General features: G+C 41.3%; 1 protein-coding gene across 18 annotated transcripts in view; it reads right to left on the reverse strand.

Moving 5' to 3' along the window:
* ATG13 (autophagy related 13) overlaps positions 1-25,656 on the reverse strand; it is a 54,768-nt gene extending 29,112 nt beyond the window's left edge. For 5 of the 18 annotated variants that reach the window (XM_081798200.1, XM_081798201.1, XM_081798199.1 and 2 more), the window contains exons 1-2: positions 25,308-25,655; positions 24,814-24,864 (exon numbers count right to left, since the gene is read on the reverse strand). The gene's annotated coding sequence lies outside the window, so the exon portion shown is untranslated. Of the gene's footprint in view, positions 1-16,640; positions 16,727-24,813; positions 24,930-25,307 lie in introns of all 18 variants that reach the window. The other 13 variants (XM_081798193.1, XM_081798197.1, XM_081798185.1 and 10 more) reach the window with 11 other exon arrangements.
* Between the last annotated feature and the right edge of the window lie 80 nt (positions 25,657-25,736).

A 25,736-nucleotide genomic window follows, 5' to 3' on the forward strand; every position in this document is an offset into this window, starting at 1 on the left:
CAAATCATTCCATTTATATAAATGGAATCAAACAGTATTAGCTCTTTTGTGGGTAGCTTCCTTTTTTCAAGTCATGCCTGTGAAAATCATTTATGATGCTGCATGTGGCACTTTATTCTTTTTCATTGCTATGTAGCACTCCACTTTATGAATATACCACAACTATTTTTTTTTTTTAAGATTTTTATTTATTTGACAGAGAGAGAGAGAAACAGCGAGAGAGGGAACACAAGCAGGGGGAGTGGGAGAGGGAGAAGCATGCTTCCCGCGGAGCAGGGAGCCCGATGCAGGGCTCGATCCCAGGACCCTGGGATCATGACCTGAGCTGAAGGCAGACGCTTAACGACTGAGCCATCCAGGTACCCCTACCACAAACTATTTATAAATTCCAAGCAGGTTGTTTCCTGGTTTTGGCTATTATATTTTTACACAAGTCTTCTGGTGGATATAAATATTCCTTGCCATCAGATGTAAACCCAGCAGTGTTATGTTGGTCCAAAGTATACGTAGTTTTATTTATTTATTTATTTTATTTTTAATTTTTTTTAAAGATTTTATTTATTTATTTGACACAGAGAGAGACAGCGAGAGAGGGAACACAAGCAGGGGGAGTGCGAAAGGAAGAAGCAGGCTTCCTGCCGAGCAGGGAGCCCGATGCGGGGCTCGATCCCAGGACCCTGAGATCATGACCTGAGCCGAAGGCAGTCGCTTAACCAACTGAGCCACCCAGGTGCCCCAGTATACGTAGTTTTAATAGACAACGGACAGTCTTCCAGAATCTGTACCAATGTACACTCCCATCAACAGCGTATGAGGGCTCCAGTTGCTCCACAGCTATACCATTACTTGGTACTACTAATTCTTTAATTTTAGCCATCCTGGCAGGGGTATGGTAGTATCTCATTTAACCTGTATTAAATGATTAGTGATTAAATTAGTGATTAAATGATCACTGAATTTCCCCTATCAGCACCTTTTCATATGCTTACTAGCTATTTGGAAGTCCTCTTTAATGAATGAAGTAGTAGTTCAAGCCTTTCGCCCATTTAAAAAATTAGGTTATCTTTTTTACTGAATTGTAGAAGTTTCTAAAACGTATATAGTGGATATAAGTACTTTGTTGGATATGCACTATAAATATCTTCTCCCAGTTTGTGTCTTGCCTTTCTTATGGCATCTGTTTCTTTTCATGAGAGTCTGAATATACAATGGACAAAGGCCAGACTACTATATAAAAATAGAGCTCTGACCCACAACCTGCAGGAACCAGCCCAGGAAGGAAGCCAAACTAAATCTCCATTATTGGGGCGCCTGGGTGGCTCAGTTGGTTAAGCGACTGCCTTCGGCTCGGGTCATGATCCCAGGGTCCTGGGATCGAGCCCCGCATTGGGCTCCCTGCTCCGCGGGAAGCCTGCTTCTCCCTCTCCCACTCCCCCTGCTTGTGTTCCCTCTCTAGCTGTCTCTCTCTGTCAATTAAATAAATAAAATCTTTAAAAAAAAAAAAAATCTCCATTATCTAGCCCAAGAAGCCAACATACTATCTACAGTAACCAGTCAAGGAAGTCAGACTATGTCTAGCCAACTAACTAGTCCAGGAAGCCAAACAATAACCCCTGTAAAAATTGACCCCAAAGTCAAGACTTGAGTAATAACTGACAGTTCCCCTAATTTTTGTCCCTGCTTCCAACTTAGGACCAACCACAGAAAAACCAAATATATATCCCTAAACAACTACTACATAGGATACCCCCACTTGTAGTTAGGCTGCCTATAGCTTTCCCATGCCAATAACGCCGTATCAGGACATATCTGAAAGTTTTCCCTTTCTTCCACTATAAAGCTTCCCACTGGTCTACCTGCCTCTGAGTCTTTGCCAATGCAAGGGATGGCAGCTAACTCCCGGGCTATGACAAGCTCTGATTAAATGGCCTTCACCCATTCTCATTTTGTGGTCTTTATTTCCACATTAAAAACAGCCTTACTGAGGTATAACTGACAATAAAAAATATACTGGAAGTGTAAGACATGGTAAGGTGGTTGTGTTTTTTTAAGATTTTATTTAATTATCTGAGAGAGAGAGAGAGAGCATGAGCTTGGGGGGGGGGGGGTGGAGCAGAGGGAGAGGGACAAGCAAACTCCGTGCTGAGGTTGGAGCCCAACAGAGCTCAGTCCCACAACCCTAAGATCATGACCTGAGCTGAAATCAAGAGTTGGACGCTTAACCAATTGAGCCACACAATTGCCCCAAGACATAGTAAGTTTTGACACCTATTTGTAACTGTAAAACCATTACCACAAAATAGTGAACATACCTATCCCTGAGTTTCCTCATATTCCTTTGTAATCCGTCCTTCCAGCACCTCCTTAACACCCCATTCCTGGGCAACCACTGCTGTGCTATCCCTATAAATGCCTATCTGCAGTGTCTACAGTTTTATATAAATGAAATCAGACAGTATGTACTCTTTGGCTTCTTTCACTTAGTATAATTAGTTTGAGATTCATCCATGTTGTGTCCTATGTTCATAGTTCATTTCTATCTATTGCTGAGTAGTAGTATCCTCTTATGGAGTCTTTTGATTAACAGAGGTTCTTAATTTTAATAAGTCAAATTTCTCAACTTTTTTTTTAGCACTTCTTTGTGCTCTGTTGAAAATTTTTTTGCTGATCTCAAAGTCATGAAAATCTACATTTTTTTCTAAAAATGTTATTGTTTACCTCTCATGTTTATATTTGTGATCCATCATAAATTAATTTTTCTTGTGGTAGACATTTGGAATCAAGGTTCATTATTTTTTTACAATCAGTTCAGGTTATTTAATAGGTTGAATTAGAAACACCAGAAGATTGGGCGCCTGGGTGGCTCAGTTGGTTGAGCGACTGCCTTCGGCTCAGGTCATGATCCTGGAGTCCCTGGATTGAGTCCCGCATCGGGCTCCCTGCTCAGCAAGGAGCCTGCTTCTCCCTCTGACCCTCCCCCCTCTCATGTGCTCTCTCTCTCTCTCATTCTGTCTCAAATAAATAAAATCTTTAAAAAAAAAAAAAAAGAAACACCAGAAGATCAGGGGCGCCTGGGTGGCTCAGATGGTTAAGCTTCTGCCTTCAGCTCAGGTCATGATCCTGGGGTCCTGGGATCGAGTGCCGCATCGGGCTCCCTGCTAGGCGGGGAGCCTGCTTCTCCCTCTGCCTCTGCCTCTCTCTCTCTCTCTGACTCTCATGAATAAATAAATAAAACATTTAAAAAAAAAAAAAACACCAAAAGATCAATCTGAAAATATCCAATTTATAACTAATGGAAAGGTTAAGACTGAGGTTAAAGTTGGAGAGAAGTAGATATTCTCCAAAAAGAAGGAACAGTTTAAAAACCATAGCAGTAGGAGCACCTGGGTGGCTCAGTTGGTTAAGCAACTGCCTTCGGCTCAGGTCATGATCCTGGAGTCCCAGGGAGTCGGCTTCTCCCTCTGACCCTCCCCCCTCTCATGTACTTTCTCTCTCTTTCTCTCTCTCAAATAAATAAAATCTTTTTTTTTTAAGATTTTATTTATTTATTTGAGAGAGAGAGAATGAGAGACAAAGAGCAGGAGAGGGGGAGGGTCAGAGGGAGAAGCAGACTCCCTGCTGAGCAGGGAGCCCGATGCGGGACTCGATCCCGGGACTCCAGGATCATGACCTGAGCCGAAGGCAGTAGCTTAACCAACTGAGCCACCCAGGCGCCCATCAAATAAATAAAATCTTAAAAACAAAACAAAAACAAAAACATAGGAGTAGAGGAAATCACCATGGAAGATAACAGGGAAATAACAAAGGCCCCAAGAAAATAATGACATAAAAGAACCATAAAGAGAAATGCCAGAACTTATCAGAGAAATAGGAAAAAAGATTTCTGAGCAGTTATCACTGAAACTGAGAGGAAGTAAGTTTCAGGATTGAAGGGATGGTCAAATAATATAAAAGTTCTTGTGGAGGAGGCAAAACTTTACCTATACCCCCTCAGGTTTTCAGCTGGGCCCCTTTAACAAAAAGATTAACAAGAGAAAAACAGTTTATAACACCTGCAGTGCACATCTCACAAGAGAAACCTCAACAGAAAAATAATTCAACAGTGTGGCTTAGAACTATGGCTTATATGGGATCTTCAACAAAGAATGACAAAGTTGTAGAGAAATGACAAGACAAACGAAAGCAGTTTTAGGCTTTCAAGGGTGGCAAACTGGGGGAAGATAAATATATGGGAGGAAACTAATGGGGTAAGGTTTGTTTGCAGATTCCACCAGTGCCTTCTCTGAGCTGCTAAGAGTCTGTCTCTAGGAAAAGGAGAATTTATCTCACCTTCAGGCGGAAAAGTGGAAGGTAAAGAAAGGTTCTCCTGTATTTGCTGCTTAATTGCCTTCAGATCAAAATAATTTTTATGTCAAAGAGGCATATTCTGGGGTGACACATTCTGGTTTCCTTCGTTTTCAAGGTGAGAAAAAGGCCACTGGACTTGGCATCGTGTTGTAATGACCTTTGAGAGGATCACTTCTTAAGAGTGGGGGGTGCTTCAGCTAGATTCTGAGAATTTAAACAGCAAGAGACCTCAAGCTGCTGTGAAAAGGATTTTCTCTATGGTATAGCACTATCTGAGCAAATTTATGGGGGAGGGGGGAGAAACCAATGAAGGAGAAATAAAACACCTAAGAAGCAGCTATTGCAGGACTCAGATGGCACAGTAGAGTCCACGGTGATCAAGGATAGGTTAAAGCCTGAAGTGATCCAAATTATAAAGGACTTATCTTTTGGAGCCTACCATGTGTATGTTTGACATTCTTTTGAAGCATACACCCACCTTCTGACCTTCCTAATTTTGGTTGAAAACACAAACAAATGTTATGGTAAAAATAAAAAGCCTTTTAAAGGGTTAAACCGCTCAAGGCCCTAAAGCAACCACAGCAACAGATCGGAGATAAGAATAGTGCTGGAGGGCTGTACTGCCCTTATTTTATACTGAAGTGGGGAATTGTGTTCCCAACACCAGAACATCTACCAATGCAAACATAATAGCACAATGACTCTTGTGACTTTTTGTACCTCGGTAAGCACTAAAAGGATTATGTAACTAGAGTTAGTTATTGAGCCAAACGGGGTGAGATCTCCACTGGGGAAGAAGTTATCTACAGGCATCAGAGCTTTTTGTTCCCTTTCACCTATCAAGCAGTTAATTCATTCTTTACAATATAAATGTTATATAAAGTTTACCCTATGCCTTAGCTTTTTGCGAAACGCCTTCTTTGAGTGCTTCAAGGACTTTAAAGGGAAATTTGGAACAAACATTAAAAAGAGATCTATAATTCTTCCCTTTTTCTGCCCTTTACTAATACTAGCCGGTTACTAAATCCTTCAAGTTCCTGCTTATACAAAATCCTTTTATATGTGCTACATTTTCATTTCCAAAGAACCACCTTAATCCAGGTCTCATTTCTTATCTGGAAGAGACTCACTTGGTTAGTTACTCTACATTTGAAGATCAGGATATGCCATCCCAAAATAAGCCACTCTGGCATAAAGATTATTTTAAGCTGAGGACATTTGAGATTCAACAGATGTAGAAAGAAACCTTCTTGGGCTTCCCTTATCTGACTAAAAGCAGGAACTTCTGAAAAATGAGGACAGCCATAAATTCCCATTTCAGGTTGGCATCTACTCCCAAGAGATCACAAGTCCCTGCTCTGGGGGAGTTTCAAGGTCAGGAAGATGGAAAGACCACTTGCACCTACCTAAACAAATTTATCACAAACTTTCTTATCTCCCATTTGTTCTCCTAAAGACTCATTTGTCTTTTCTAAAGAAACTGATTTGTTCTTCCTATAAAAGTCTTTTCTCCAGGGCACCTGGCTAGCTTAGTGGGAGCGGCGTGCAACTCTTGGTATTGTGATCGTGAGTTCGAGCCCCATGTTGGGTAGAGAGTACAATAAATAAATACATACATACAATTTTTTTTTTTTTTTAAAGTCTTTTCTCGGCTGTGACTAAGGAGGAATGTCAGGGTGAATGGACGGCTCCAGCTCCTGAGTTCACTGCTATTCATCCTGAAGTCGCAGACTGGTCTGAAGGAGTGCCCTCTGTGCCTATTCAGCAGTTCCCTACTGAAGACTGGAGGGCCCAGTCAGCCACTGAAGACTGATCTGCAGCTCCCACTGCTCAGGCCACTGAATGGGTAGCAACAACCACTGAGTGGTCTTAAGCTGCTCTTTCACAAAGGCAAACAAAATGGAAATAAGGTTGGGGCGCCTGGGTGGCTCAGTCGTTAAGCGTCTGCCTTCGGCTCAGGTCATGATCCCAGGGTCCTGGGATCGAGTCCCGCGTCGGGCTCCCTGCTCGGCGGGAAGCCTGCTTCTCCCTCTCCCACTCCCCCTGCTTGGGTTCCTGCTCTCGCTATCTCTCTCTCTGTCGAATAAATAAATAAAAAATCTTTAAAAAAAAAAAATGGAAATAAGGTTGATGAAAAATAAACAGTTTGTAAAAGTTGGGGGTGGGGAGGAGGAAGCCTTTTCTCCTAGGCCCCTTTCTCTTGCTAAATTAGGCATATAAGTCCAAATTCTAACCACGTGGGTTATTCACCACTGAGTACTCCTATGGTTGCTAATCTTGTGTCAGTTTAAATTTCAGGCCCCCAAGTACTAAGCCTAAGAATGTATAGGAAAAGTTTTCCTCAACACCTTCTTCTAGGTTACACTGTAAATCTTAGGCACAATGCTGAAAGACTAATGTAAGTAAAGCATTGTATCATTATATTGCTCCTATGCTCCAGAAATTTTGACAAACTCCTAAATCTGACCTTCAAGATTCCCCATGCAAAGTCATTAGGGGAAATAGGTTAAAATGACTTTGAAAAGGTAATCAGAGGCCTGCTGGCACTTTTAAGAAAGATCTTGGTCACTGAAATTACCAAATAAATGGTGATCCAGAACCAGTATCTAGTCCTTGGATGTACATACTCAAAAAACTAATTTTATTAGTTCAATCAAGGTTTTGAGGACAACTTCAATTACAAGAGACAGTTAATATACCATAAATCCGATTTATTATTTGAAAAATAAAACTGCTAAGTAGACGGAAAGAGAAGCATCAAGTGATCAACAAACTGCCCTTCCTAAAAGGCGGCCACTTTGTGAAAGTAAAATTATTTCAGTTGGTTAAGTAGTTATCATCCCACTATGAGGTTCATATATCTTTCTCTACCTCAGGGGCAAGCAAACTGGAATTCCAACAAGAGTCTAGAGAGGGGTGCCTGGGTGGCTCAGTTGGTTAAGCGTCCAATTCTTTATATCTCAGGGTCCCGGGATCAAGCCACACTGGGTGCGGAGCCTGCTTGGGATTCTCCCTCTCACTCTGCCCCTGCCCCCCAATGCCCTCTCCAAAAAAAAAAAAAAACAACACCTAGAGAGGCTTCTTACCTGACAATGTATTCATTTGGCTTTCTTTTCTTTAGACACTGCAGAACATGGCCCACATTAGTCACTGTCACCAACACATTTTAATTGACTAAAAGCCTGTTTACGGGGCGCCTGGGTGGCTCAGTTGGTTAAGCGACTGCCTTCGGCTCAGGTCATGATCCTGGAGTCCCGGGATCGAGTCCCGCATCGGGCTCCCTGCTCAGCAGGGAGTCTGCTTCTCCCTCTGACCCTCCCCCCTCTCATGCTCTCTCTATCTCATTCTGTCTCTCAAATAAATAAATAAAATCTTTAAAAAAATAAAAAATAAAAAAAAAAAAAGCCTGTTTACATTAAGGGTGCAGACGCCCTGATAGGGTGGGTTGTAAGGCAGTGCAACAGCTGCTAGAGGATTGCGCCAAAGTAGGGCTTTGGGTTATCACTTAGTTCAAGTCAAGGCCATTTTACCTCTTAGCATTATAGTGTCTCAATTATGTTGCAAATTCTTCTGCAAACTTTTAAATTTCTTATCCCTCTCCTGATCATATGCTGAATATGTACATTAATCAGAACTACTTACCACCTTCTTTATTAAATTTTTGCCCTAGGGACATAACCTAATTACTATGTATAATTTCAGATTTACAAAAAATTCTATGTGGTTCCCACCAACATATATTTGATTATATTTATCAAGTGTTACCTTTTATAAAATGGCTTAACTAGGTCAAAAATATAGTTACAAATCGTAATCCTCCCCCAAAGACTGCTGCCCCCTCAACACCTGTTTTGTTTTTTTTTTTTTAAGATTTTTATTTATTTATTTGACAGAGAGAGACAGCGAGAGAGGGAACACAAGCAGGGGGAGTGGGGATCCCAGAACCCTGGGATCATGACCTGAGCTGAAGGCAGACGCTTACCGACTGAGCCACCCAGGCGCCCTTCATCAACACCTGTTTTCCCCAGACTCACCACTTAGAGCTTTTCCTCCTGAGAAATAACCTCAATTAAGGCCTTTCTTCAAGACTTACAACATTTAACAAATAACAAAAATTTTTTAGTGGGCTCTGAATAGCAATTTCATGTCAACAACATTCTCTGCACATCGTTTTCCTTTTTTTTTTAGAGAGTGGAGGGAGAGGGAGAGAATCTTAAGCAGGCTCCATGCCCACCGAGGAGCCTGCCATGGGGCTTGATCTCACGACCCTGAGATTATAACCTGAGCCAAAATCAAGAGTCGGACGCTTAACTCATTGAGCCACCCAGTTGCCTCCATCACTTTCATTAACAGAAATTCCTAACAACAAATAACTCTTTAAGGTTCCCAAAGTGTTTAGAACGTGTAGAGATTTATACCATACTAAACTATTTTTAAACAAGTATCGAAAATATAATAAATAAGCAAAACGTGTATACACACACACACACACACACAGAGGAATATGACTCAGCCTTAAAAAGGAAGGAAATTCTGACACATGCTACAACATGGATGAACTCATTAGCTAAGTGAAATAGTCACAAAAGGACAAATGCTGTATGATACCATTTATATGAGGTACTTAAGAGTGGTCAAATCATTGCCATAAAGTAATATAGTGGTTGTCAGGAGCTGGGGGAAGAGAAGGAGTTAGTGTTCAACACTAGAGTTTCAGTTTTACAAGATGAAAAAGTTATGGGGATGGGTGGTGGGGATAGCTGCATAACAATGTAATACCACTGAACTATACACTTAAAAATGGTTAACGTGGTAAATTTTATGTTATTTATATTTTAACGCAACAAGAGAGAACATGCCATTAAATAAATTCTCCCGTTGTTATGTAATGGATGTAGATGATCATCGACATCCAAATACTAGATAGAAGATTCTACATCACTGCTCCAGTGCAAAATATATAATCAACTAAGGGAAAAGCAGACTTAACTGGATAGGCAGGTTCTCTGGATCTTTGACTTACTTTCATACTGAAATGTTAATTTTCACTTAAAAAGCACAGAAATATAAAGGTTACAAATAAAGGCAGAAAAGGGGGCACCTCCGTGGCTCAGTTGGTTAAACATCTGCTTTCGGCTCAGGTCATGATCCCAGGGGCCTGGGACTGAGCCGCGAGTTGGGCTCCCTGCTCAGCAGGGAGTCTGCTTCTCTCTCTCCCTCTGCTTCTGCTCTCTTTCTGCACTTCTCCTGCTTCTGCTCTCTCTCTCAAATAAATAAAATCTTTTTTTTTCAAGATTTTATTTATTTATTTGACACACAGAGAGATAGATAACACAAGCAGGGAGAGCGGCAGGCAGAGAAGGAGAAGCAGGCTCCCTGCTGAGCAGGGACCCCCCCCCCCCATGCGGGACTCTATCCCAGGACCCTGGAATCATGACCTGAGCCGAAGGCAGATGCTTAACCGACTGGGCCACCTAGGCGTCCCTCAAATAAATAAAATCTTAAAGAAAAATTTAAAAAAGTCAGAAAAAGAAATAACAAATGAAAGATATCAACAAAATATTGGGGGGAAAAATGAAGGTTAAGTATAAAGGATTTCAGGCTTATGTTTATTTCTGCTCACTCCTAAAATATCATTAAAACAAAAAATGGTGGGGGCGGGGGGAGGGCTTAAAAAGCATACACAGAGTGACCAGAAGAATGGGCATGGAGATAACAGCATCACAGTTCTGGAAGACAGAAAACAGAAGGAACAGATAATTGAGAAGAGCAGAGCAGAGATGATCAGATAATTGACTGAGCAGAGCAGAGCTGATCCATATCCCAGCCAGCCATGAGAAAACCTTAAACAAAAGCAAGCTCATCTGAACCAAAGAACCCGAGAGGCTAAGGAATGAGAGTTACCAGATCTCTTAAAAGTTGAATGGCAGATGGGGCTGAAACAGGAAGATTATTTTATAAAAGTCCACAGAAGAAGCAGACCCCACTCTGAGCCCTACATCCCTTTCATAACCCCACTCAGGGCAACACTGCCCTTCCTAATGTTAGATGACCAGACATTAAATTTTTGGAAACAATGAATCAAAAAACATGCTGGACTTCAATGATCAGGTCTATATGAGGCACTCTGTTCTGAAGAAAAAAGATTCACGGCAGCAGTACTCCAGTTTCGAAGGGGAAACAAACCACTTTATTGATATTATAAAAATCTAACAGAGGGGCACCTGGGTGGTTCAGTCAGTTAAGCATCTGCCTTCAGCTCAGGTCATGATCTCAGGGTCCTGGGATCGAGCCCCACGTGGGGCTCTCTGCTCAGCAGGGAGTCGGTTTCTCCCTCTGCCTCCCACTTATGCTCGCTCTTTCAAATAAATAAAATCTTAAAAAAAAATCTAACAGGGGGCGCCTGGGTGGCTCAGTTGTTGAGCGTCTGCCTTCGGCTCAGGTCATGATCCCGGGGGTCCTGGGATCGAGCCCCGCGTCGGGCTCCCTGCTCCGCGGGAGGCCTGCTTCTCCCTCTCCCACTCCCCCTGAGTGTGTTCCCTCTCTCGCTGTCTCTCTCTGTCAAATAAATAAAATCTTTAAAAAAAAAAAAATCTAACAGAAACAGAAGGAAGAAAAGGGAAATTTGCACAGGTGTGGGCAATAGTAAGCAGTAAAGGAGAATAAGGCAGTTATATCAAATCAGGTACTTACAACATCCAACCTCATTAGCGGAAGCCCCGTGGAGACAGTCAGGCTGGAGTCCCAATTGAGAGGCATGGGCGGAGCGTCCTCCCCTCAGGTGAGACTTCCAGCTGAAAATCCCCTAAGGGCCGTATTCATAGGGCAAATGACAGGATTTGAAGTTAAACACTTGCTCGCCTACGTGCAGTTTGGAGCGAGCTGAATTCCTGTTACCATGTCTTAACATCTTCAAGGAGCCTGGGCCCTATGCGCTTGCCTCCCCTCCTGATTCCGTTCTGGGGGACCAGCCCAACCTGGAGCAGGAAGGGATGTGAGGCAAAATTTATAGCGTCCAGACCAGAAGGGCCAATTCTGACCTGGAGGCCAGCTAATGTCAACTAATCAGGCTCCCCTGGTCACTTATCCAGCACAAGTCTCACAAACAACACTCTTTACCCTGTCTGTGCATGTGCAGGTTGGGGTGGTCAGTTATGCAGGACAAATCATAGAAATCTCCATCTATACAATACACACTCCCACTCCCATCTCTGGAGCCTCCTTCTTCGCTTGGCTTGAAAAACACTGGCGGCGATGTTGGAGGCTTTCATCAAATGATTGGCAATCCCTTGGCTGTCCCATTCACATTTGAGCATGAGGCATCAAAAAGACAGCAGAAACTCAGGGTATATAAGTGAGGCTGGTAAATTGGTGGGGCTCAGAGGGTCAAACTACACACCCCCTCCAAACTTTTTCAACTGAAAGAAACCTCGAGTGTCAGTACATAGAGGTTTTGCCCTCTGAGGACACTGAATTTCCCCCAAAGAAGCCTCCAAGAACCCTTGTCCTGCTGGGGACAAGTTTTCAATTCCTTTAGTAAATACCAAGGAGTGTGATTGCTGGGACATATGGTAAGAGCATGTTGAGTTTTGGGTAGGGGGATGGGTGAAATAGGTGAAGGGGATTAAGAGGGACAGACTTCCAGCTATAAAATAAGTAAGTCACAGGAATGAAAAGTACAGCATAGGGAATATAGCCAATTATACTGTAATAACCTTGTATGTATATCTCATTTCACTGATTACATATGATGCTAAGTATCTTTTCATATGATTCTTTGCCATCTGTGTATCTTTGGTGAGGTGTCTGTTAAGGTCTTTGGTCCATTTTTTAATGGGGTTGTGTGTTTTAAGAGTTCTCTGTATATTTTGGATAAGTCTTTCATCAGATGTGTGTTTTTTGCAAATATTTTCTTCCAGTCTGTGGCTTGTCTCCTAATTCTCTTGAAAACTTTAGGTTTTTTGAAAAGCAATTTATATATGGAACTAATCTAATATTGAAAAGTTAACACTTCCATGATTTATTTTAGGATATTATTAACCAAATTCAGTTGTTTTGAGTAACAACTCCTGGCATATTAACAATACTGCTTTCATATTTATATAATGCTTATTTCTATTCATGCAAAGTACAAAATAGTAACCTCAAAAACTATTAAAGAGATTATAGGATATTTTGCCTACAATTAAAAAAATTACTGACAGATGCTCAGCACAAACGTTATTTTCAAGATTGATAAGAATTTAACGCTGTACCTATCAACCACTTTTAGATTTCTTTTAAGAGAGAGAAAGTGCACATGCACCGGAAAGAGAGGAGGGTGGGGGAGGGGCAGAGGGAGAGGAAGAGAGAATCTTAAGCAGGCTCCATGCCCAGCCCAGAAACGACTGGGGCTCAATCTCATGACCCTGAGTTTATGACCTGAGCCAAAATCAAGAGTCAGATGCTCAACCGACTGAGCTACCCAGGTGCCCCTCCATAATACACTTTTAAACTCATGTTTATCATGCACGAATATGAGGTCTGGGGAGCACTGAAATTAAAACTCACAATTTTATATTTACTTTTCCAGCTAACAATGGAAGAGCAGAGACAATCTTTTCTTGCCATTTTTTCTACAGCAAGGATTTTCACATTTTCCCCAACACTGGTTTCAGAGGCAGATGTACAACAAATGGGGGAAGATTAATAGTTCTTTTTTTTTTTAATGAGGTGAATTAGATGTTTTGTTCTTGTTTTTTTTAAAGATTTTATTTATTTATTTGACAGAGAGAGACATAGCGAGAGCACGAACACAAGCACAGGGAGTGGGAGAGGGAGAAGCAGGCTTCCCCCTGGGCAGGGAGCCAGATGCGGAACTCGATCCCAGGACCCTGGGATCATGACCTGAGCTGAAGGCAGACGCTTAATGACTGAGCCACCCAGGTGCCCCAGATTAATACTTCTTCACAGTAGTCAAGTATTAAGTGTATAAGGAATAACAAAATTATAAATACCACCAGTGGGGGAAAAAATCACCAGTAGATGATAACCACTGTGTGACAGTTTGCTGGCAAATGGGATATTTACACAATCTTCCCGCAGATTACTATTACTTACAGAGAAGTCTGGTAGATCCAATCTTAACAAAATAATGAAAAGAAACATACCAATAATTTAAAAATTGACATTACATTCCTCTTGATGTGATGTAGTAAGACGGACGTATCACTTATGTAGCTTTCCTCCTAAAACAGTGTAACTGAATCCAACCAGGAGGAAGCAATTAGATGAGGTTAAATTAAAAGACAGGGCATTTTAGGGGCACCTGGGTGGCTCAGCCAGTTAAGTGTCTGCCTTCGGCTCAGGTCATGATCTCAGGGTCCTGGAATCAAGCCCCACATCGAGTTCCCTGCTCAGCAGGGAGTCTGCTTCTCCCTCTCCCTCTGTTCTCTCTCAAATAAATAAATAAAATCTTTAAAAAAAAAAAGGGGGCATTTTACAAAATAATTGGCTTGTAGTGTTCAATAATGTCAATCTTATGAAAGAGCCCCCCCCAAAAAAGGCTGAAAAATTGTTTTAGAATAAAGGCAATTAAAGAGGTATGACAACTAAATGCAATGCTTGAGCATGGACTTTTATTTCATTTTTCTTAAAGATTTTATTTATTTATTTGACAGACAGAGACATAGCAAGAGAGGGAACACAAGCAGGAGGAGTGGGAGAGGGAGAAGAAGCAGGCTTCCTGCCGAGCAGGGAGCCCGATGTGGGGCTCAATCCCAGGACCCTGGGACCACGACCTGAGCCAAAGGCAGACGCTTAACGACTGAGCCACCCAGGCGCCCCGATCATGGACTTTTAAAGATTTTTTTTTTTAAAGATTTTATTTATTTATTTGAGAGAGAGAGAATGAGAGACAGAGAGCACGACAGGGAGGAGGGTCAGAGGGAGAAGCAGACTCCCTGCCGAGCAGGGAGCCCGATGCGGGACTCGATCCCGGGACTCCAGGATCATGACCTGAGCCGAAGGCAGTCGCTTAACCAACTGAGCCACCCAGGCGCCCAAAGATTTTTATTTATTTATTTGAGAGAGAGAAAGCGCTAGTGAGCACAAGCCTGCACAAGGCGGGGAGGGGCAGAGGGAGAGAGAATCTCAAGCCGACTCCACGCTGAGTGTGAAGCCTGATGCAGGGCCTGATCTCAAGACCCGAAGATCATGACCTGAGCTGAAGTTAAGAGTGGGTCGCTTAACTGACTGAGTCACCCAGGCGCCCCCATCATAGACTTCTAAGAAGTTTTCTATAAGGGAACCTGACTGGCTTAGTTGGCAGAGCATGCAACTCTTGATCTCAGGGTTTTTGGTTCAAGCCCCACACTGGGTGTAGAGATTACTTAAAAATACAATCTAAAATAAATAAATAAAGGGCGCCTGGGTGGCTCAGTCGTTAAGCGTCTGCCTTCGGCTCGGGTTGTGATCCCAGGGTCCTGGGATCAAGTCCCACATCGGGCTCCCTGCTCGGCAGGAAGCCTGCTTCTCGCTCTCCCACTCCCCCTGCTTGTGTTCCTGCTCTCGCTATCTCTCTCTCTGTCAAATAAATAAATAAAATCTTAAAAAAATAAATAAATAAATAAAATTAAATAAATAAATAAAATCTGAAAAAAGAAGTTGCTATAAAGAACAGAATTGAAACAATTGGTAACATTTGGTACTGACTATATACTCGGTAACACTTGGTAATGAATGTGTACTAGGCATACTAGTAACTGTACACTAATGTTAAACTTCCTGAATTCGATACAATTACACTTTGGTCAATGCTCTTTTTTTTTTTTTTTAAAGATTTTATTTATTTATTTGAGAGAGAGAGAATGAGAGACAGAGAGCACGAGAGGGAAGAGGGCAGAGGGGGAAGCAGACCCCCCGCTGAGCAGGGAGCCCGATGTGGGACTCGATCCCGGGACTCTAGGATCATGACCTGAGCCGAAGGCAGTCACTTAACCAACTGAGCCACCCAGGCGCCCCGGTCAATGCTCTTGTTCTTAGAAATACACGTAACTTTTCTCAAGGGCCCAGCAAAAAAAAAAAAGGGAAAGGGAAAAAAGAAATTATATATTATTATGGTATATAGCATATGACACACAGAGACATATACTGTATGACAAAGCAATGCGGTAAAGCATGAACAATGTGTGAATCTAGGTGAAGAGTATATGAGAGTACATGGTAAAATTCTTAACAATTTTTCTGTAGATCTGATGGTTTTCAAAAAAAATTTTTAAATTAACAAACAAAATCAATTCTCATCAAATGATCTGTAACAGGGTAGAAAACTTAACTTGCACCTCGCATAAAATTTTCTAAAACTAGGTCTATCTCCTTGTAAACCTATTTCAAATACAGTTTTTCAAACATCTGAATGACTGCTCTGGCTGTACTTACAAACTCCGTCACAGAAAATCCTTGCCTTATCATGCTCCCAGGGTCCTGGGATCGAGCCCCGCATCGGACTCCCTGCTCAGCGGGAAGCCTGCTTCTCTCTCTCCCATTCCCCCTGCTTGTGTTCCCTCTCTCGCTGTGTCTCTCTCTATCAAATAAATAAAATCTTTAAAAAAAAAAAAAAAAAAAAAAGGATAAAGTGGGGGGGCGCCTGGGTGGCTCAGTCGTTAAGCGTCTGCCTTCGGCTCAGGTCATGATCCCAGGGTCCTGGGATCGAGCCCCGCATCGGACTCCCTGCTCAGCGGGAAGCCTGCTTCTCCCTCTCCCACTCCCCCTGCTTGTGTTCCCTCTCTCGCTGTCTCTCTCTCTCTCTGTCAAATGAATAAATAAAATCTTTAAAAAAAAAAAAAATCCTTGCCTTGGAGTAAAGTAGACAAAGACTTCAATGCACTGTGTCATGATAAACAGGAGTCATTCTCTGAGGGGGACATCCAACAAAGTGGACTGAACTGATGTTGTTAGTCTTCCCTCCTGCTACAACCACATAAAAATGCAGATAAATTATGACAATAAAAAGTTGTGACCTACAACTGAACAAGAAATATCGAGAAAGCCCAGGCTCCAGAAAAGGTAAGTCAATGCCATAGATGTAAGGGAAAAACTGATGCCAGGGAGCTGAGGTCTATGGGAAGCAAGGTCAGGTCAGGTGGTTCTTTTTTTTTTTTTTTTTTTAAAGTAGGCTCCACGCCCAATGTGGGGCTTGAACTCACAACCCTGAGATCAAGAGTCACACTCTCTGACTGAGCCAGCCAGGCGCCCCCAACGTCAGGTTCTCCTAATGAATATATGAGAACAAGCATGGGGGTGGGAGATAGTACCTCAGTCTTACAGGCAGGTAGAAACCCAGTGCTTTGCACAAAACTGCAGAGCCAAGTGCTCCTTGATCACAGAGGCCAGAAGAATCCTAGAAAAGTAATAAAGAGGTTTGTCATCCTATCATGGCAAGGTTGGGAGGTGGGAAAATCACTCTCAAAACTTCAAAAACATTAAGTCAGTAAAGTACCTAGACATAAGATCCAAAATTACATTACCTACATTCATGATAAGGAAATAAAAAGCCAAGAAATTCATCTAAAAACTGGTCCCAGAACCATTGTAACCCCTAGAAACAGGCAGAAGCAAGCCTGAAACAGCGCTGGGAGAAGCTTTCAACAACCTTGGGTTATCAAGAGCCTGCTGACAGGCCACACTCACAACCCTTCCTCCCAACTTTTAGCTAGATGAATTCATAATTTAAAAATTTACAGACTGAAGGCACCTGGCTGGCTCAGTCAGAAGAGCATGCAATTCTTGATCTTGGGGTTGGGGGTAGAGATCACTAAAAAAATTAACCAAACTTTTAAAAAAATTAAAAAATAAAAACTTACAGACTGCACATAGAAATAAAACATCAAAAAATGCAAAAGAACAAGACAATATGAGAGACTACACATCTGAGATAAGAATGGGCAAGTTGAAAGAAAATGTTTACTTGTGAACATGGCAAACATATAAAAGAGAAAGTTTATGGGATCTACAGAATGCTAAGGCCCAAATCATCAGGAGTCAGTGTAGGCACAAGAGAAACACAGTTGGGGCGCCTGGGTGGCTCAGTCGTTAAGCATCTGCCTTCGGCTCGGGTCATGATCCCAGGGTCCTGGGATCGAGTCCCGCGTCGGGCTCCCTGCTCCGCGGGGGGCCTGCTTCTCCCTCTCCCACTCCCCCTGCTTGTGTTCCTGCTCTCACTATGTCTCTCTGTGTCAAATAAATAAAATCTTAAAAAAAAAAGAGAGAAACACAGTTGTAAAGATCTGAGTATAAGGTAGCAAGGAAAGGTAGTTTTGAAAACTACAGAGTGCACAGGATTGGGACTGGAGAATAGCTTGGAAGGAAGGGGACAGAGACCTAGAGCTTTTGAACTGCAGAGGGAGGGGTGATTTAGGATTTTTTTTTTAATCGTTTTATATAGTTTTTCTTAAAAATTGATATACAATTCACATATCATAAAAGTCACCATTTTAAAGTGTACAGATTTTTGCTTTTTAGTATATTCACAAAGATGCACAACCATCGCATTTTCTTTACACTAAAATGGAATTCCACATCTGTTATCAGTCACTCCCCAATTCTCCCTCCTTCTAGTACCTGGCCACCACTAATATTATGATTTGTAGCTACAGACTTGCTTATTCTGGACATTTCATATAAAGGAAATTATATAATATGTGGTCTTTTTGTGATTTGTTTCTTTCACTAAGCATAAGGTTTTCAAGGTTCAATCTATGTTGTAGAAGGTCTCAGTACTTCATTCCTTTTTATGGCTGAATAATATTCCATTGTATGGCTACACCAAATTTTGTTTACTGATTCATCAGTTGACGAACATTTGAGCTATCTCCGCTTTTTGGCCATTATAAATAATACTGCTAAGAACATCACGTACAAGTTTTTGTGTTAACATATGTTCTCAATTCTTTATATATACCTACAAAGGGAATTACTGGGTCATATGGTAATTCAACATTTAACTTTTTGAGAAACTGCCAAACTGTCTTCCAAAGCAGCCATACCATTTTACATTAGGTAATGGGTTGAATTTTAAGATTAGCACACAAAATGAGGACAAAAGGGACAGAGATGACAGATATTATTATAGGTCTTTCTTCCTTTCCTTTTTCTCCAAGTATTTCCTTGTTCTTCACAGTCCATCTCTGTTCCTCCTTTCCATTTTTAACCATAATAGCCCAGATAAATATGCTATTGCTGTATTAATTTTTCTTAATTTACAAAAACAGTGGATACTTTTTCTCTCAGAAAACAATTAAATGTAGTTGTAATTTGTATGATTTCAAAATAACTTTTTTAAAGTTTTTATTATGAAAAATTTTAAACATCACTCATCTTCAACAATGTGGGATAAGGTCTGTCTTTGCCTCTGCAGAAACACATGTAATTTCTCTCTGGAAGAAAATAATGTCACCCTAGTCTCCAAATTATCTCTACAATTTTTTATATACACTAGCTGGCACATATTAAAATAAACTGGGCATTCATGGAGATAAAATCCAAATGACCCAAATCTAACATATACAACAGACATTAGAAGTATGTTAAAAATCAGACACATTCTTAAAAATTACTATGCTTAGGGGCGCCTGGGTGGCTCAGTCATTAAGCATCTGCCTTCGGCTCAGGTCATGATCTCAGGGTCCTGGGATCGAGCCCCGCATCGGGTTCCCTGCTCGGCGGGAAGCCTGTTTCTCCCATCTCCCACTCCCCCTGCTTGTGTTCCCTCTCTCTCTGTGCCTCTCTCTGTCAAATAAATAAATAAAATCTTAAAAAAAAAATTACTATGCTTAATATGTTCAATTAAATAAAGCACAAAATTGAGGATTTTCACAGAGAACTAAACACTGCAAAAAGAACCAAGTAGAAATTCTAGAACTAAAAAACAAAACACTAAATTAAGAACTCAATGGTTGGGCACCTGGGTGGCTCAGTTGGTTAAGTGACTGCCTTCGGCTCAGGTCATGATCCCGGAGTCCTGGGATCGAGTCCCACATCGGGCTCCTGGCTCAGTGGGGAGCCTGCTTCTCCCTCTGACCCTATCCCCTCTCATGCTGTTTCTCTCTCTCTCTCTCAAATAAATAAATAAAATCTTTATAAAAAAAAAAAAAGAACTCAATGGTTGAGTCTAACATCAGATTAGACCAGCAGAAGATAGAAACAGTGAACTTGAATACAGGCCAAAAAAAAGTATCAGGAATGAAGTACAGAAAGGCAAAAGGACGGAAAATAAAGAACAGTGTATGAAAGACACAAAGTGACCATGTACTCTCGGGATACTTTTGAGAGTTAAAGGGCATGATTTAAGGTATTTAATCATACCATGACAACAGGTACAAAATGAGACATGTGGTTACCTGAGACATGGGGGAACACAGGGAAAGGTCCAACATATGTGTAAGTGGAGTCTCAGAGGGAGAGGAGAAAGAATAGGGGAGAAGCAAAATTAGGAAATACATAACTGAGAATTTTCATGTAAAGGGGTAAAGAAAAATAAAGTGGGTAAGTATGGTCTGGCCAGATTATTAGGCAGTCATGAAAGTGAGCAAAAGAGGCTCTAAAAGATTAGTAGGGAGTCAATGCAGATTCTTCTTTGGGTAAGATTTAGGGACATTAATTTGAATACAGAGAGGGGAGGGTAAAGTAAAGGGACAAGAAACAGAGAGACCAGCTAGGAAGCTACTTTAGCAATCCAGACGGGGAGTTGGTGATACACTAGATTTAAGGTGACACAGACAACAAAGAAGAAAAAGGCAAATAATTTCAAAGAAACAACTGAATAATTTGAAAGAGATTATATAAAAATGACTCCAGATAATATCTCTAGTCCTTAAAACTGGGAAAATTTAGGGGTGCCTGGGCAGCTCGGTCGGTTAAGTGTCTGACTCTTAATTTTGGCTCAGGTTTTGATCTCAGGGTTGTGAGTTCAAACCCCTCACTGGGGGTGCCTGGGTGGCTCAGTCGCTAAGCATCTGCCTTCAGCTCAGGTCATGATCCCAGGGTCCTGGGATTGAGCCCCGCATCGGGCTCCCTGCTCCACGGGAAGCCTGCTTCTCCCTCTCCCACTCTCTCTGCTTGTGTTCCCTCTTTCGCTGTGTCTGTCTCTGTCAAATAAATAAATAAAAATCTTTAAAAAAAAAAATTGTAGAGATCCTCTTTCCTATTGAGAAAGTTCTTTGTAGACAAATGAAGAACAGAACAGAAAGGTTTAAACAACTGAAATAGTCTTCCTACCTAAGAGTTACAAAGAAGTTTGAAAATAAAGAAATAAGCATAGAATACTCAGCTTAAAAAAAAAAAGAGGAAGAGGAAAGAAAGAAAAGAAAAAGAAAGCAGAAGTAGCAATATTTTGGGGTGCCTGGGTGGCTCAGTCATTAAGCATCTGCCTTCACCTCGGGTCATGATCCCAGGGTCCTGGGATCGAGCCCCGCAGTGTGCTCCGGGCTCCTCGGGAAGCCTGCTTGTGTTCCCTCTCTCACTGTGTCTCTCTCAGTCAAATAAATAAATAAAAATCTTAAAAAAAAAAAAAAGGTAGTATTATTTATAGCAGGATTCTAGGCCAAAAGTTATGAAATGAGATTAAAAGGGATACTGAGTAATGACAAAATACTCTCAGAAAATATAACAGCCATAAACCTTTATATATAAGTAATATAGCAATAAAATACATAAAGCAAAAATTCCTAGAGATACTAGGAGACCTTGATCAAACCAAAACTATAACCTGAAGATTCAACATACCTCTTTGACAGCTCAAGTAGATATAAACAAAAATACAGAGGATCTCAATAATAAAGCCAAGTCTCTATATATGTAATGGTATACATGGCAAGTCATCCAATCTTTCTATATCTCAGATTCCTTTCTTATAAAATGTCGGTAAGTAATACCTACCTCATTAAGTTGTGGTGAGGATTAAATGAGATAGTTCCTGTAAAGAGCACTTGCTATATATGAGACCCTCAATAAAGGTCTTGTTATTTAACTCAACCTTTCACATTCTTTCCAGTTCAAGGAATGTAATAAATTAATCATACTCTTGACTGTTAAAAAAAATTTCCAAGATGCTTTTGCCCATAATCCAATAAACTAGAAATACACAACAAAAAGTTAACCATGTATAAACTAAGAAGCTTTTTATAATAAAAAATGAAATAAAAACGAAAGTCATAATTACTTAGAAATTAACAAAATGGAGAGTATCTGACAACAAAAAAAAATGACATACAGCAAAAGGAGCATTCAGAAGAAAATGTATAGCTCTAAATGACTTTATAATTTAAAAACTTAAGTATTCAATTTAAAAAACCATAAGTAAAACAAACGGAAAGAAAACGGGAGGTGGGAATAAAGATAAAGCCATGCTTAATTAACTATTTATTCCAAAGAATAAATAAGGCCAAATATCTGGTCTCTTGAAAATTCCAACAGAAATAGATTCAGGAGTAAAAACACCCTTAAACTTATAATTAAAAGAGGACATCTAAATCTCAGTATTTCTCAGTATTATCTCTTTCCTAATGACTTAATAGTTGTAGGCAATACAGAAGGAATTGGAGGGGGCGGGGAACAGACAAACCTTAAGACTGGAGAGAATATAAAAGGATTTTTAACTCCGTATTTCTTTCACATTTGTGTGAATCAAAAGTCAAAAGTGAAAGCAGCATTTTCCAAAATGACAGTATTAAGTTAGAACTTCTATAAATTCTTTATTTACCTTTATTTTACTAAGAAGATACTACTGACCGACAGTCAACTGTTCATGTTAACTGAGTTGTTTTTGTAAAGTAGTGGTTCCCTTCTCTTGTAACCAACGACATATGGGGGACACCATGAGGGCAAAACAAGTTTCCTGTGCCACCTACACTGGCATTTAGAGGATTTCTTTTCTTTAAATTTTATTTATTTATATGACAGAGAGAGACACAGCGAGAGAAGGAACACAAGCAGGGGGAGCGAGAGAGGGAGAAGCAGGCTTCCTGCTGAGCAGGGAGCCCGATGCGGGGCTGGATGCGGGGCTGGATGTGGGGCTGGATCCCAGGACCCTGGGATCATGACCTGAGCCGAAGGCAGACGCTTAACAACTGAGCCACCCAGGCACCCCTAGAGGATTTCTCTAATAAACTGGCCCACAGTTTACTCTACAGTTAAAAACAACTATTTAGGGATTTAAAAACCTATTTAAAAGATTTAAAACTGATTTTACATTCCTGAAGGATTTAAAATCCTTTTAAGATTTAAAACCCAAACTGTAAGAAAAGTTTGTTGATGGTCCATGGGCAGAGGGGCCTAGATAGCCTCCTTTGCATTCTTCCTGGCTGTATGCCCTTATCGTATCAAGGACTACTTACAGTTTTTATTGGTCTCCACAATTTGAGAGGAAGCAAGGACCAGCAACCCATGCACCCACTCCTCTATTAAACCCATGCATGAAAAAATTGTTCCTTACTCAGCTCAACACCCCAAATTGGCTTCCAAATCATCCACATATAAAATCTAAGTAATCTTTATTCAAGAATTAACTTTTAGGGCGCCTGGGTGGCTCAGTCGGTTAAGCGACTGCCTTCGGCTCAGGTCGTGATCCCAGGGTCCTGGGATAGAGCCCCACATCAGGCTCCCTGCTCCGCGGGGAGCCTGCTTCTCCCTCTCTCACTCCCCCTGCTTGTGTTCCCTCTCGCTGTGTCTCTCTCTGTCAAATAAATAAATAAAATCTTTAAAAAAACAAAACAAAAACAAAAACGAAAAAGAAGTTGAATAATAAAGGGTCAAAACCGAGGAATTTTTTTAGGTTACTCTTCATTTTCTAATCTAAGCAGCATTCCAACCAGTGTTATGCATATAATTATTCATCTCTTCCATAATACAGTAAAAACTGTTTTAGAAGGAAAAGAAATATTTAAAACTTAAGTTTCAGGGGCACCTGGATGGTGCAGTCAGTTAAGTGTGGGACCCTTGGTTTCTGCTCAGATCTGATCTCAGGGTTATGAGATCAAGCCCCAAGCCTCCCAGTGCTCAGTGCCTAGTCGGCTTGGGACTCTTCTCCCTCTGTTCCTTCCCACTGCAAGCACACGAACTCTCATGCTCTCTCTCTCTCAAATAAATAAATAAACAAATCTTTAAAAATGAAATTTCTGGTGTTTTAGGTATTGCTAAGATTAAATAACTTCTCTCCAGATAAAGATTCCAAAACAAACCTTTCACTCCCACTTGAGCAAAATATAAATGCAGAATATTGGGAATGTACCTTATCGAGTGGGTACTTTTTCTGAATAGTCAAAATTATCTTTGAAAAATCACTCACACAGTATGACTTGGGTCTCTGAAAGCTCAAAAGTTAGTATCTTCTTTTTGCATTTAGGCTATGGGCGCCCTGCTCTGAGTCATGGAGGTCATATAAGCTAATACAGTTAAATCAGGGTGGATGGGGGCAGGACAGACAATAGAAAAGATTTCTTGCCTCCACCTCCATACAGCATAATTCCATTATGCATATATGGTAGGACTTCACTGTGTCCAGCTGATTCTTAGTCCTTAAATAAAACAATATAATATGGAGTGTTTAGGGGCTCAAGATCTGCAGTTTTTGATGCAATTTTTTAAATTCAATTTTAGGGCGTCTGGGTGGCTCAGTCGTTAACCGTTTGCCTTCGGCTCAGGTCATGATCCCAGGGTCCTGGGATCGAGTCCCACACTGGGCTCCCTGCTCGGCAGGAAGCCTGCTTCTTCCTCTCCCACTCTCCCTGCTTGTGTTCCTGGTCTCGCTATCTCTCTGTCAAATAAATAAAATCTTAAAAAAAAAAAAAATTCAATTTTAATAACCACTCTTAAGGGAAAAAATACAAATACACAATAAGAACTGTTAAGTGTAATGGAAAACCCAGTGTTTTGCAATTTTTATGAAATGTGAATCTCAAAAGTTGCCATAGCCTTAACTTTATACCCAAAAGGGTACAATCTGAAAACAGTGCATGAATTAACTGCATTTATCTTATTATACGAATCAGTACATTTGACACTTGCTTCAGCACTTATTCATCATCCACTGTGCATTAAAAATATTAACTCAGGATTCCATTTCACAAGTATTTCTGCTCAGCTGAAAAATGGAGTTGAAAACAAAATTTGTAATTTAGCTGGGGCCACAACAGCCACATATAAAAAGGATTAACATTAATAAAACACCGGAAAACCTAGAAATTAATTTAGTGTAAAAAAAGGATCTGTTTTTATTATTGCACATCTCCTACTGAAAGTGTTCAATAAATTCTACCATCTTAGGAGACGAGTTTTAAACTAAGTATAATGATCCAGCTCTCTCTCTCTCTGAAGGGAAAATACTAAAAGTGAAATGCTACGATCAATTGACAAGGCAAACTGAGAACTGACTTGGAAAATGAAAACGGAGATGGGTTAGTGATGAACCCAAAAAGGTGTTTAGCCACTTACCCAGAGATTTATTAAATGAGAATGGATCGCCGGTTTCCACAGGTCGTTCCACTGCCAGTAAGAAGACAGTCATGAACCTTGGGTCCCTTTTTTCACTAGTCAACAGTCACCCTCACCTACACGCGGAGTACATATTTGGCACTCAGCAAGTTTTTTGTTTGTTTTTCCAACAAATCTTGATTGAATGAAAACGTACCTCACTCATATTGGTACCAACCCCGGAGTTAAGGTCCCACAAATTCCAAAAGGCCTTACAAATAACCCAAAAAGCTGAGAAAGTAGAGACGAAAGCTTTGTGGATTTCTGTTAAGACTTAAGAGCCATCGAGGGCCAACGGGGCCTACATCAACCCGACTTCCTAAAGAAAGCTCTGGGGACTGTACTGCGGCTACTCGGCTTAGTCCTCACAAGGAGGTACCCGATAGGCCGCAGATCCATTGCCTCCCACCCGGGGGCGCTGAATGATCTGGGGGTATCCCCACTAAAGTTAGTACCTGCGAAGCTGCGACACAGAGATTGGCTCCGGGCTCTCATTACGGAGGCCGGGGCCTGGGGCCAGCCAGCTGCGCCTCCTGGCTGAGGACTCTACGCCCCGGACTGCAGTGACAGCAGGGGTCGCAGATAGATACCTCAAGCCTCAGGAGGCTCGTGGCTCATGGGCCCCGGGTGTTTCACTCCCAGGACTGCGCGAGTTGTCGCACTCACGTTGACTGGCGCTCTGCAAGAGTGCCCTTACAGCTCAAGCGATCACTCCTGCCTTAAGCCCAGCGGCCGGTGGACTCCCGGCGCCGCCATCGTTAGTGTTTGTTTTCATCCGCTTGGATGAAGGCGGGGGGGGGGGGGGAAGAGGGCTATGGGGGAAATACAGCTGCCTAACCTCATCCGCACTTTCGCTACAGTTTGGACGCCCTATTTCATCTCTT

The sequence above is a fragment of the Leptonychotes weddellii genome, chromosome 11 (genome assembly GCF_054177405.1).
Source record: "Leptonychotes weddellii isolate Sample4059 chromosome 11, ASM5417740v2, whole genome shotgun sequence".
In the NCBI taxonomy this organism is placed as follows: Eukaryota; Metazoa; Chordata; class Mammalia; order Carnivora; family Phocidae; genus Leptonychotes; species Leptonychotes weddellii.